General features: G+C 26.4%; 1 protein-coding gene across 2 annotated transcripts in view; it reads left to right on the plus strand.

Moving 5' to 3' along the window:
* The first annotated feature begins 3,378 nt into the window (after positions 1–3,378).
* The window catches only part of LOC141526060 (adenylate cyclase type 6), a 61,663-nt gene continuing 52,440 nt past the window's right edge, over positions 3,379–12,601 (plus strand). The window contains exons 1-2 of one of the 2 annotated variants that reach the window (XM_074240809.1): positions 3,379–3,439; positions 3,581–3,708. The gene's annotated coding sequence lies outside the window, so the exon portion shown is untranslated. Of the gene's footprint in view, positions 3,440–3,580; positions 3,709–11,514; positions 11,658–12,601 lie in introns of those variants that run through there. The other variant, XM_074240810.1, reaches the window with a different exon arrangement.

Raw genomic sequence — 12,601 nt, forward strand, 5'->3', positions numbered from 1 at the left:
TAAATAAATTTTTTTAACTAGCAGCTTACGGAGCTTTTGCAATTGAAATAAAAATTTAATACAAAATTTTGACATATTAAATTTTTTTAAAAATAAAATATTCGATTCTTTAATTAAAAAATTATAAATTTTAATGAAAAAATAATTTCTAAAAATACATTTACTGTTCTTAAATATTCTAACCATTTAGAAATCCACCGGTAATTCCCTCGGTCATACAGATTCCAAAGGATAGAGAATCACATTTCCGACTTAGGTATAAGCTTATAAAAATAAATTATTTATCAATACTCACTAGCTTGAAATGGACAGAATTAATAACCAGAATTAGAATTTAATTGTTTCTTCAGGAAGTATTAAAAGCTTAGTGCATAAAAATAAGGATAAAGTAAAAGAATCAATCGATATAGAGGGTCAAGTGGATTGAGATATGTCATGCATAATGTACAATTCAAGTTCGGAGTTTCTCTGTAAGAAAATCTGTTTTTACAAACATGTAATTCTTTGAAAGAATATATAAGAAACTTTAGTGAGGTATTTTCCAAGCTTTTGACCTGGCTGACAACTTAAACACCGGGTGCTGTTACAAAAATGCATATACAGCAAAACGCGTCAAGCCTTTGACGCTTTGTTGTTAGCTGTCAACAATCGTTAAGAGGGTAAAAAGCGGTAATCTTATTCAATATTTTTTAAAATTCAAATTTATTATTAATTTGATTCATAAAAAAGTTGTCAAATTTTTTTTTAGCTTAATAGACATTAAATTTTTAATAAGGAAGATAAACAATAAATCTCATGACGACAATTAAACTTTAATGAACTTGAGAAAATTTTCAAGACAAAGTGGTACAAATTTTAGGACAATGAAGGGTTAGATTTAATCCTAATGTAGTATGAGCAATAATAATGAATTTAAGGGACTTAATATCTCAGCAGTATAAAGAGTACTCGAGACTTAGAAAATTGTGTTCTAATTTATTCAATCAAATTTCAAAAGGGTTATTTGTTAATTTATCAAGTAAATTAAATAAAAATTTTTGAAGGTCTCAATCTTCATCTTCTCAATAATTGTTTTATCTCACCACAAATTGATTGTCTGAGAAATATGGAAGGCAAAAAATACGATGGGTAAAAAATTTGAGTAATTAGATCAGTGATAAATCGATAGAATTTATTTGACTGGTTACTGGCGAAAGTCAATTTAGCGGCTGATAAAGAGTAACAATATTTTTTCTTAAGTACCTTTACTTTGTTCATCTGAGGCCGTAACGAAACCCTGGAGGCAATCGATAAGAACTGGGTTAATACGATCAGGTAAAGCTCTAGACTTATACTTCTTTGGTCTACGCTAGAAAATACTATATTTAGATCGTTATACTTGAATTACTCGCATTACATGTCGTTATGCTCGTTTTTATCCTTGAATATCCGATACCAAGACGCTAAATAAACATAACTCGCGAAAAACTCACTTCGAGCAATAATTTTTAACTCGGTTTAGTCTTAAGTAAACTTTATTATTTTTTTTTTTATATCAATATTTGTATAAACAGTTTAAGTCTATTTTTTCCTCTTGATTCAATATTGATCTTTATATTTTGTCTACTGATTTAACTTTGAAAATAGAATTATTTAAAAAATTTTTTTTGCCAGCTTTTTTTCTATCTAGAATACGGAAATTGGATTTTTAAACCTAGTGCGTTCTATGAATATTTTTATTAAAATTCTTTTTATTTTTTTACTGGCTACTTACTGTTTCGCTGTAAAGAATAATTATTTGTCGTAGAAAATTATGAAGTATTTTTAGTCTGAATAAGGTTTTCAGTACTAAGTTAAATTTAATTTAATTAAAAATTAAATTGCAATATATGAAAATAAAAGCTTCCTTTCAATAGAAGCTTTTTCGCGTTGAAAAAATTGAAAAAAACAGCTTGAAATGGTTGAGCCCAGCGCGACCGTACTCCATAAAAATTCAGAATTAATATTTTTATATTTACCATTTTCTATCTTTTATTTGTCCTTCTTTTATTTACATCCCGACGCATTAAAAAAAAAAAAAAAAAAAAAAAAAAAAAAAAAAAAAAAAACTGTATACCTGTACGGCATTATATGGTTAGTTTTTATTCTATATTCAGTTTACCCAAAACTATATTTATTAAATTTATTTACAAAATCGCATCACGTACAGATTATATAAAGGACGGGTTCTGCGTAGGAAGAGAAAATATCGAAATTTTTTTTTTAATTCAAACAATCACAATAGCCGATCACAGAATCTTTGCATAATCACCTGAAACATATCTTTCACGAGTTATTAAATTAGAGCACGGAGTTTAAAAATATATATGTATATTTTTATGTTAATAAAAAATATATGTGTATGAAAAAAATAATAACGGAAACGTATAAGGGTGTTACTACAGATCGTAATCTTTTATTATGATGTTCTTAGTTAAACCCGGCGCCACGTTGCTCGTTTCAAACCAATGAGCCGTTTTTGAATTACATCATCACGTGTTTTATATATTTTTCATCCATTTTTTATGTACATATATCAGTTAAATTTGAATACATATTTAACATAAAGCCAAGATGTAACTAATAGATTTTAAAATTAGCTGAAAATATTTTGAATTATTTAATTATTTATCATGAAAATTTTTGTGCAAAAATTTCAAGTTTTCAAAATTATTTTAAAGAAGAAGCTAGTCTGAAAAATTTATTTGTAAATTGTTTAATTTAAATTTGTTTTAGTATTAATTATTATAAAATTTTGACTGAGAAAAATAATAACTGTATTTAAAAATTTTTTGATCGTTAATTAAATTCATATAAATTGGAAGTGTGAAATTTTCCGTACGTTCAAATTAATATTCTGGTTAAAAAATAGGAGATACGGTAAAATTAACAAGGACATTTTTTGTAGAAGATAAAATTCTTTACAAATAAGTACTCTTGCCTTTTTTTCATATCTTCAATATTTAACTCAGAATAACAAATTAAAGGGCATAAGCAAGAACAGCAATAACGATTTAAAAAAAAATTTTCGACATATTTTTTCGTTAAATTTTTTTTATTTATTAATTAAGATCACTTTGAAGGATTAATTCCTTAATCCTATTGAAAATATCATCGATTATTTAGTAAAAAAAAAAAATATGAAATCACGAAATCACAATATTGTTTGGATGGCGGTGGCGTCGAAGCAGCCGCAATCGTCGAAGCGTCAATCCCTGTTTCTATTCAGTCAGCGCGCGGCATTCGAGTCAGACGGTTTGCATTTACTCTTATATTTATAACTTAACTCACAGCTTTTAGACGTACGCGATCTCGAGTATTAATAAAAATATTTATGAATAAAAATTTTTCTTTGGTTTAGCAGTAATAAATTTATCGTAAATTTGTGAGTGGTTAAAAAGTTACTAGTGTATTTAATAATGTAATAAATTATTTATAAATTTTATCTACTAACATTGAAAGTTGAATGTGATTAATGTGTTTTTTTTTTTTTTTTTTTTTTTTTAAATAAAAGATTGTAACGTGAAATTTATTTATAAATGTAAATAATAAATTATTTCAGACAATGTACCAGTGGAAGTGGCCAGAAAATATTTCAAAAATAATTGCAGAGAGCTCCGTCCTTGACGTGAGCATTACGATGGCACGAGGCGGCATGTTTGAACTAATCGAACATACGAAAGAGATGCGGTAAGTAATTTTCACTGATTTTTGACAGTTACTTTTATTTAAGACACTTGATTTTTGTTTTGATTTTTAAAAGGCTCTAAAATTTATTTTCTTCGATTTTTATATATAAAAAATTATTTACTTTGAATTAACAATAAATATTTGTGATGGATCGTTTTATTGATAACGCGCGTTGAGGTCAATTTTTATTGAGCAATAAAAAATTTGAATAATGTAGTCGATAATGTGATTTGATTATGATAGTTGTCAGTGAGTCTTTAGGTTGCACTTATTGTGTGCATTACGATAGGTAAAACTATGATGGGCATTATTATTATTAATTTTATTATTATTATTATTATTATTATTATTATTATTATTAGAATGTATAAATGGTGAATCGATCGGATAAAAAGTTGTAATCTCGACCTTGCGGCGCTTCGCGGTCAGACAGTAGTATGAACTGTGCTTCAATCAGACGTTGTCAGTAAAACCAATTGTGTTGTTACTTTTAATGATTGTTGCTTTATTTGGCTTTTTAGCTTTTTATTATTTTTATATCTAAGTTAATTTAACCGCAAGGACATGTGACCCAGAAGAGGTTGGTTGTAATTTTGGTTTGTCGATTGAAAAGTTTGTGTAAAATTGCTAACTAAAAACTGTTTTAAATATTTAATAAATTTTGATCAATATAGATGAAAGATTTTTTCAGTCAATAAATTAATAATAATAATAATAATAATAATAATAATAATAATAATAATAATAATAATAATTTAAAAAAATTATTGTTATCATTCTTGTCATAAAAAATTTTTTTTTCGAACATTTTATCTGAAGTTGACCTCGTAATTTTCTCCTAAAGGATTTATTTAACGAGTGAAATGGATAATGATTATAAATTTAAGGATAAAATTTATTGGAAGATGATAAAATAATTTTTTCCTAGCATAAAAAGAAAAAAATAGCAAATAAAAAAGAAAATTACAATGAAATACCACAAATAGAAAACGGATGGTTTGAGAAACATACTCATTTCTCAAGGGAGCGTTTGTTAGTACAAGTTCCGGTTTATTTCCTCTAAATATACACTCTTACAATATATATCACCGCTCCTTACATTCGTTTGATAGAACTGGTTTTCTGGATCCAGGACTGTGTTAACAATCGACGCTACACCCACTCGGAATATTTAAATCACCCACGGAACAAATAAGCACGCTCAATTCCTTTCTTTTCCATCGAACTAATTCAACCCCCTAATGTTAATATAAATATACTTTGTATTAAAAATTTTTAATTGTTATTCGTGTTACATACATGAGCGATAGTTATCCTATCGCTGGTTAGTGGTTTTGTTGAGTGCTTAGGCGTTACAGTAAAGCCAGTTGCCCGCAGAATAGCGTGACAACTTTTGATTTATTGCGGCAAGTTGTTGTTTGTCGTAAACACTTTGAAATATTATCACTAACTAAAGATTGTAGACGCTTATCATTAGTCACGAGATAAAAATAAAATTTGGTAATTAATAACCATCAAAAATATTAATGGTCGTTTAATTTTTTTAGGTCAAATATTGACCAACAAAACGACATTTTTTTTTTTTTACTTACTTTACACATGAATAAAATAATTAATAGACTTCTTTGAATTTGAGTCAATAATATTTTTTCTTAATTTTTAAAATAAATAATAAAACATCAATAATATTTTTCACAAAGTTTAACACGGTAAAAAAATCTGAAATAAATTCTAAAGTCAGTACACATGAATATATATCTAAAAAAAAAAATTTTTCTGTCGGGTAGAAAAATATTTCAAAAGTAAGGCAGGCCTCAAATCCCCGAGTCATAATTAATCAAAATAAATATGACATATTCTCCACATAAATTTCCTTTGAAAGCTATGAATCGAATCACCATAAATTTTATTTACAAAATAAAACTTTAAAAAATAATTCAATAGCTAATAAATTTATTTATTTATTAAAATTAAAATTAAAATATAAATCAATAAATAAATGAAACCGTAGCAGTACTCTGTACTACATAGTTGTATACTAGACCGGAATACCGCGTAATTAGATTAGAGCTCACTCGCGAATGATTGACAATGGTAGTTAAACTTGATCGCGAATTGTCTGAATGTAAATAAATATATACAGGTATATATAATTTATAAATTACAAGTTACAAGTGTGCTATGAGGATCTTTAGTCCAACACTTAAGTCTAGTTGAATCTAAAATAATAAAATCTCCTTGGTGTGTTGTCCTCGCAATTGTTGTGGCCACGACATCGTTGTGTCGCTCTATTTAATCTAGACTAAGTCGAGGTCACTCTGGATACAATACGAGTTCACGTGACCTTAAATCTAGTCAACTAGATTTTAAATTTTCGCCTCTACTTCCTCTCTTTTACTATCGAGTTGTTTGAATTTTCAAGATTGCTTTTCTCTTACCTTGTACCTTATTTCCTTTCCTTTATATTACTTAGAGTGTCAGGAACACTGGGAAGAAATCCCTCAAATTTATAATAAATTCCGCTCAAACAAGTTCAAAGCTTTCTCATGATTAACTCAGCCGTCTATCATAATTATAACTTCATAAACACCTCAATAATCCTTTAAAAACTTATAATTTTTCTTCTTGCTATAAAAAAACTCTGTAATTCTGAGCTCGCTTTGATCTGAAAACTTTTTAACTCAATTTAACGGTAAATACCTCGCATTAACTTTAACTTACCCCAGTAAGAGTTTATTATAATATTTAAAAAAGATAAAAAAAAAAAGAATTAATTATTTTTAAGGGGCTTAATTTTTTCATAATGGCATTAATTTACTTTAATCATGCCGTAAAGAGCTTCTGGTGACACTTTTCGTGCCGCGAGATGAGTTTTGTTACCCGAAAACTAAAGGGCGAAAAGCCGTAAAATTTAAAAATATGTTTATGTTTATTTGGAAACTCGGGTCTACAACCTCGTTATCAGCGTTACCATTATTTTAGTAGTTTGGGTTTTATTAACCTGATTTTAATTCCCACGACCTATTGCCACTTTCGCTTCCATTCAAGCTTATATCCTGTTTTCATTTAGTCCCTGCATTTTATTTTTTTAATATTTTATCCTCTATTGGTAGCGCCTTATCGTCAATTATTCAATGGATTTTGTAATCATTTAATTATGGTCTTAATTAGCTAGGTGTAGCTATTGATTTTTGTTTGATCTGATTAATTAATATTGTACTTTCATTAAAAATTATGGTTTTTAATTAATCAACTTTCAGGTACATTAAAAATTATTTACTTTAACATACATGAAATAATTTTATTTTTTTTTATTATAGTTATATTTTAATACAATATATAAAAACTTTTTTCCAAGCAATTTGAATAATTAAATATTTTTTTTAGCCTTGAAATTAATTAAATAATTTTATTATGTTAAAAAAAAAATTCTATGGGAATAATGAACCAAAATTTATAATTCTAACTTTTGACTTACCTTTGATCATTGTTTAATTTATGAATTTCTATTTTATATTTAAAATTTATGATTTAAGTCACGAATTATATAATTTTAATCATAAGAAGTGCATCGGAGCTTTGAGGCTGTAATTTAAACTCAATCCTTGCGCTAATGACCATTTACTGTACTTACGTCATCGGCGATTAGCTTCTGAAACTATAAATACAGGCACGCATTAAACTATTACATAAATTCTTTGACAATCGAATTAATATTTTAGTATAAATAAAAATAAGAAGCGAACACATTAAAAAAAAAAAAAATTAAATACATTTTGCATCGTAAAATTTAAATTTTAAAGTAATTTGAGTTATATCGCATTTTTTTTAAGTGAAATAACGATTTATATTTAAAACATGTAAATTTTTCCCAAATTTCCATAGACATTTTATTTCAATGTTAATGTAATTGAATATTCTTTCGACAAAAATATTTAATAAATAAAATTTACCGTGATTTATATGTCATATTTCTTGTTTACGAGTAGGAGTAAAATAAGCATGTTTTGTAAGACAAATTTCTTCTTTGTAGTTTAAAGTTACAAATAGTTCGTCTTGTTATTACACTTCGGAGAGAGTGAATTGCTTGTCATACAAGTGAACATACAGAAATGTCTAGCAAGTATTATATTTATTATTATTGTTAAAAAAAAAATGTCATATTTTTGTCTGTGGCCAAAAGTACGTTAAAAAAATTCCAAAAAGTTGAGTCTCAATGCTTTGAGTACAGTGTGAATATTATTGTTTGAGAATGAAATGAAAGGGAGTAGAGAGAGGAAAATGGCAGTGCTCAACGTAACAGCTAACACACGTATAATGTACGAGTACAAGATAGAAAGTAAGTAAAGAGTAAAAAGGAAAAAAAAGGAAAAAATAAATAAAGAAAAGTGAATAGGCACTCATGAATCCCTAGCCTTATACACACTTCAAGTCTTTTGTATATTTTAAAATTCAACGCTTTTATTATATTGCCCAGCCGCAAGTTTTTTTACTTCCTCCTTCTGCCTAGAAAACTCTTACGTTTAACTTAAATTTTTCTCGTTACACCAAGCTTCTGTTATATTATTTACTTGAGAAATTCATTTAGCTTCGAGCTGTTCGTTAAATAATTATTAATTGATAAAAAATTCCCGAGTTTTTGCCCCGCAAGAAAAGAGTTCAGTTAAGCAAAGATAACCTTGTACCCGGGGAAAAATTTCCATGTAATTTGAATTGAATTTCCCAAGTGTGAATTAAGATAATCGTTTCCCTTCACTGTCTTCTTATTCGAGTTATTTTAAACATTTTTTTTTTTACTCTTTATTATCATTACCATTATTTAAAAATGATAAAGCTTACTTTAAAAAAAAAAATAGTAGAAATTATCTCGATAGTAATAAAATTAAAAAAAATTTTTTAATTTATTAAGATAAAAAATTAGAGTATACTTTGCGAACAATCATAAACTTTAAAAGATTTAACGAGTAGGTATTTTCTCTTTAACTTGATAATTTTGGTCGTACAAAATCGTTCGCGAAGAAGATTGTAAGATTTTAAAGCCAAACATGCAGCTAAAAGCTCCAGTTATAACTTGCAATTCGTAACTATAAGTATAACTTGTTTGTTATAGTTGATAGCTACAAACTTTTAATTTCATGATGGACTTATATAATCTACTCAGAAATTCTTACAAAAGTTAATTTTGCCTTGCATACAAGCCCAGAGTCTGAGATTGATTAAGTATTAATCACTCTGAAGCCTTGTGTGCTCTGTAATCGGTATTCGCGAATTTATAATTATAACTTGTGATAACCAAAGTTTGCTTATCGCGAGAATCAACTCTTCTTGCGAGAAAAATTTTTTAATTAGTCTCATGGTTGCATATTTATCAAGTTTTCTTATTTTCAACAAGCATTCAGTCAAGAACACTTATAAATTTATTTTATTGATTCAAAGTTTACGGAACATTTTGCATGTAATTATATAAGTTCCGCAATAGTTATTCTCCTTGATGTGGAGTTGAATATGTCGTTTGTTTCTTGTTACGGAGAGCAGCAAAGAGAATTTTAGAGAGACAAATTTTATTTATTTAAATTTCTTAAGAAAAAATTAGTCACAAAATATTCTTAAAATTAATATAAAAATTTCTTGTGTTATGAAAAAAAATTCTGAAAGTTTTGCAGAAAAAATTCATAAGAATTACAGGCGATAGAAACACTTCTGTTGAGAATCGAAATATTAAAAACTAAACTTTGGGATAAACAAACGAAACGAAATGGTTAGTTGAATCGTAAAAATATTCGTCGTGTAAAACTTTAAACAGTAAACTTTTAACGACTTTTATAACTTTCTTTGCTTTATTCGGTTAAATTATTAAACAAAATGATTTATTTCCAATTTTATATTAAACTTTCCGTCCAATTATTTATACTTTAATTTTTTTCTTTAATTTTTTAATTCAATTCATGCTAATTCAATTCGACTTTTACAAAAGTTATTTTTACACCTACTCCAACAATTTATTCATACTTCAATTACACTTAAAATTTTTACAAACAAAAATGTTAAGTTATTTGTTTTAGTAATTAATTTATTTTTATAATTCTAAGCGCTTATTGTTATTATCATTATTAATAATTAATAGGTATAATAATATATTGGACATCGGTTTGACGCAATTAACCAGCTTTAATTTGTACATATTTACGTTCATACTCAGAAATAAATAAATTAATAACATATGTTATATAATTATCAGTGGGACAGGTAAATTGCAATAGAACGTTCTATCTAGGATGTGGTTAATATAATTTGACAGGATGTAGGTTTGTACAATGCATCATGCATCCATGTATGTAAAATTTATTCTCGATGTTTAGCTGTTAGTTCAATGGGTAAAATACACTTGGTTATATATTTGATATTTCAGCGAGATTGATAGCAATCTACTTGAATTTATATTTTTGAATGTGTAATATTTATTTTTATCCTCTTGCTATCAATTAAATAAAAATTCGCAATATTTGCTCACTTTTTTTAGCTTGTGATACATTTACTATTTTTATTTTTATATAAATTTAAAACACAAGTGATTTGATAAATAATACTGTCAGAGAGCTTTTACTACGGCAAATATTATTGACTTTTTTACAATAGTTCCTCGCGATGAATAAAACGACTATTCTGACAACCATTGTTCGGTTTTCAATTGACACAATATGAGCACATCATTCTCAAATTTATTGCTCAATAAAATTCACGATTTACTTGGAAATCATAAGGATCTTCTATTTTTCTTTTATTGTTTTAAATTTTATAATGTTACGTCCTAGGAAACATTAAAATTATTTAAAAGCGAATCATAGTTCAATGACCCTAATTTTGTTTAAGCGACTCTAGAATTAAAAATATAACATTTTCATATATCAAATAATACGTAGAATTATCGTTTTAATGACACCAGAGTTATTAAAGTGGAGACATACACAGGGCTAAGATATTTTTCCCAGAAAAACATTTAAAAAAAAAAATAAATTTTAGCTTTACATTTATTTCAAAGGAAAGCCATAAAAATAGAATAAATAGTGCCTTATGTAAAAGGATAAGGGAAAAATATCTTTAACATTTTGTGTACTTAGGTTAAGAAAAAAATAGTTACAGTGACGCATAGAATTTATCATTTCCGTTGGTTGCTGTTTATTCAAGAATTCTAAAATTTACTCAATAAGATAAAGTTTAAATAATTTGAAAATAATAAATTTAAGTAAAAATAACGAAACCTTACTAAAATAAAATTTTAATAGTAAATAGTAACTAATAAGAGTCTAGATACAATTTAAAATAATTAATAAAATAGATCCCAACAATAGACTCAACAGTATTAGATAAATAGAGTAAATTTTAAATAAATAATATTAAAGGTAACGTTTAAAATTATCTAATAAAAAGAAAATAATCTAATTAATAAGAAGATAATTAAAATAGATCAATTAACTATGAAACAATTAATAAATACAATGAGTAACAATTAATTAGCTAAAATAGAAGTAAAGTTAAATAGCATTACTATCAATAAATAAAAAGAATGTGTAAGTGGATGTGTAGGTGCGCATACCCATCCGCTTGCATAAGGGCGTGACCTGGCCGCTTTTCTTATAGAGAAGGGGACCTGGAGTGGAAAAGTCCTTTTCTATTGGATAGAAATCGTCCCTTCTAGGACCCACAAATTAGGACCCCCTTCCAAAAAAAAAACTAAAACTATGGGACTCTCCGGAGAATATTTTTTTTATTATTCAGTACATTTTCCGACTCTGATTCAGACTCAGACTCATTTTTAGTTTTCTACCAGTGCAGGCCTTCCCACTGTGTAAAGTATTCTTTTATTTCTTTTGTAAACTTTGAATTAAATAGTGATTACGAGTCGATTTTCAACCAAATATTCATCTCCAGAGATTGTCCAAATAATACAGGTATTGTAAAGTTCGTTACATATCGATCTCAAAGCGTTTAGTCAATAAGCCGTCAAAAATATAAGAAATAAAGATTATTTCTTAATATTGTGTCAATTAAACTTTGCATCACGTTCTTGATGTTTTATTAGATTTTGTAATACGTTTATATTTTCACTAATTTTGTATCACGCTCCTATTTTTATGAACTTTTGTAGTACGTATTTAACCGTACATCCATTTATTTGCTTATATTTTACAATATATGTATTAATCGTAACTAAACTCTTATTATTTCTAAAATTTAAACCAGCTAAAATACTCCCGATCCCAATCTATAGATCTTAAATGATCTGGATTAAAATTAAATAATTTAAAAGTTATGCTAAGACGTAACAATAATTTATCTCAAAATTTATTTTTTAAAAATCCATTGAAAATTTTTAAAGTTTCTTAGACTTGATATTTAATTCAATAAGAATTCATAAGAATTTTATTATTTTTAGAGTTTTTAAAATAGTTTTAAAAATTTTTTAATTAATAAAATCAAAATTTTGACAGCTAATTTTTTTTTTTTTTTTCATTAAAATTAGCTAGAAATTTATTATTAAAAAAATTGGGACTGAATTTTAAGTCATACCATTTTTAATTTAATTTTAATAAATAAATTTTTTTTTTTAATTATTTTTAAATTGTTCTAAAAAATTTTGATGATTTTTTTTTTGGAGCAAAAACAATTTTTTTTTCGATGTTTATTGATCTCTTTAAAATAAATCAAATACATTGACTCCTCCAGTGTCTAAATTTCACGTGATAATGATAACATAAGTTCTGAAACGTTGAGATCTCATAATTCAAAAGGTAAATACGAAATAACTTATCTAATATTACAAAACTAATTCATGAGTGCTTGTAATATACTCGGGAAAGCAACAGCCCGTAAAATTACATTTGGTGTGGGAATC

This window comes from Cotesia typhae, unplaced genomic scaffold (assembly GCF_013202065.1).
Source record: "Cotesia typhae breed Kobodo isofemale line unplaced genomic scaffold, CoteBio_Ctyphae contig_33, whole genome shotgun sequence".
In the NCBI taxonomy this organism is placed as follows: Eukaryota; Metazoa; Arthropoda; class Insecta; order Hymenoptera; family Braconidae; genus Cotesia; species Cotesia typhae.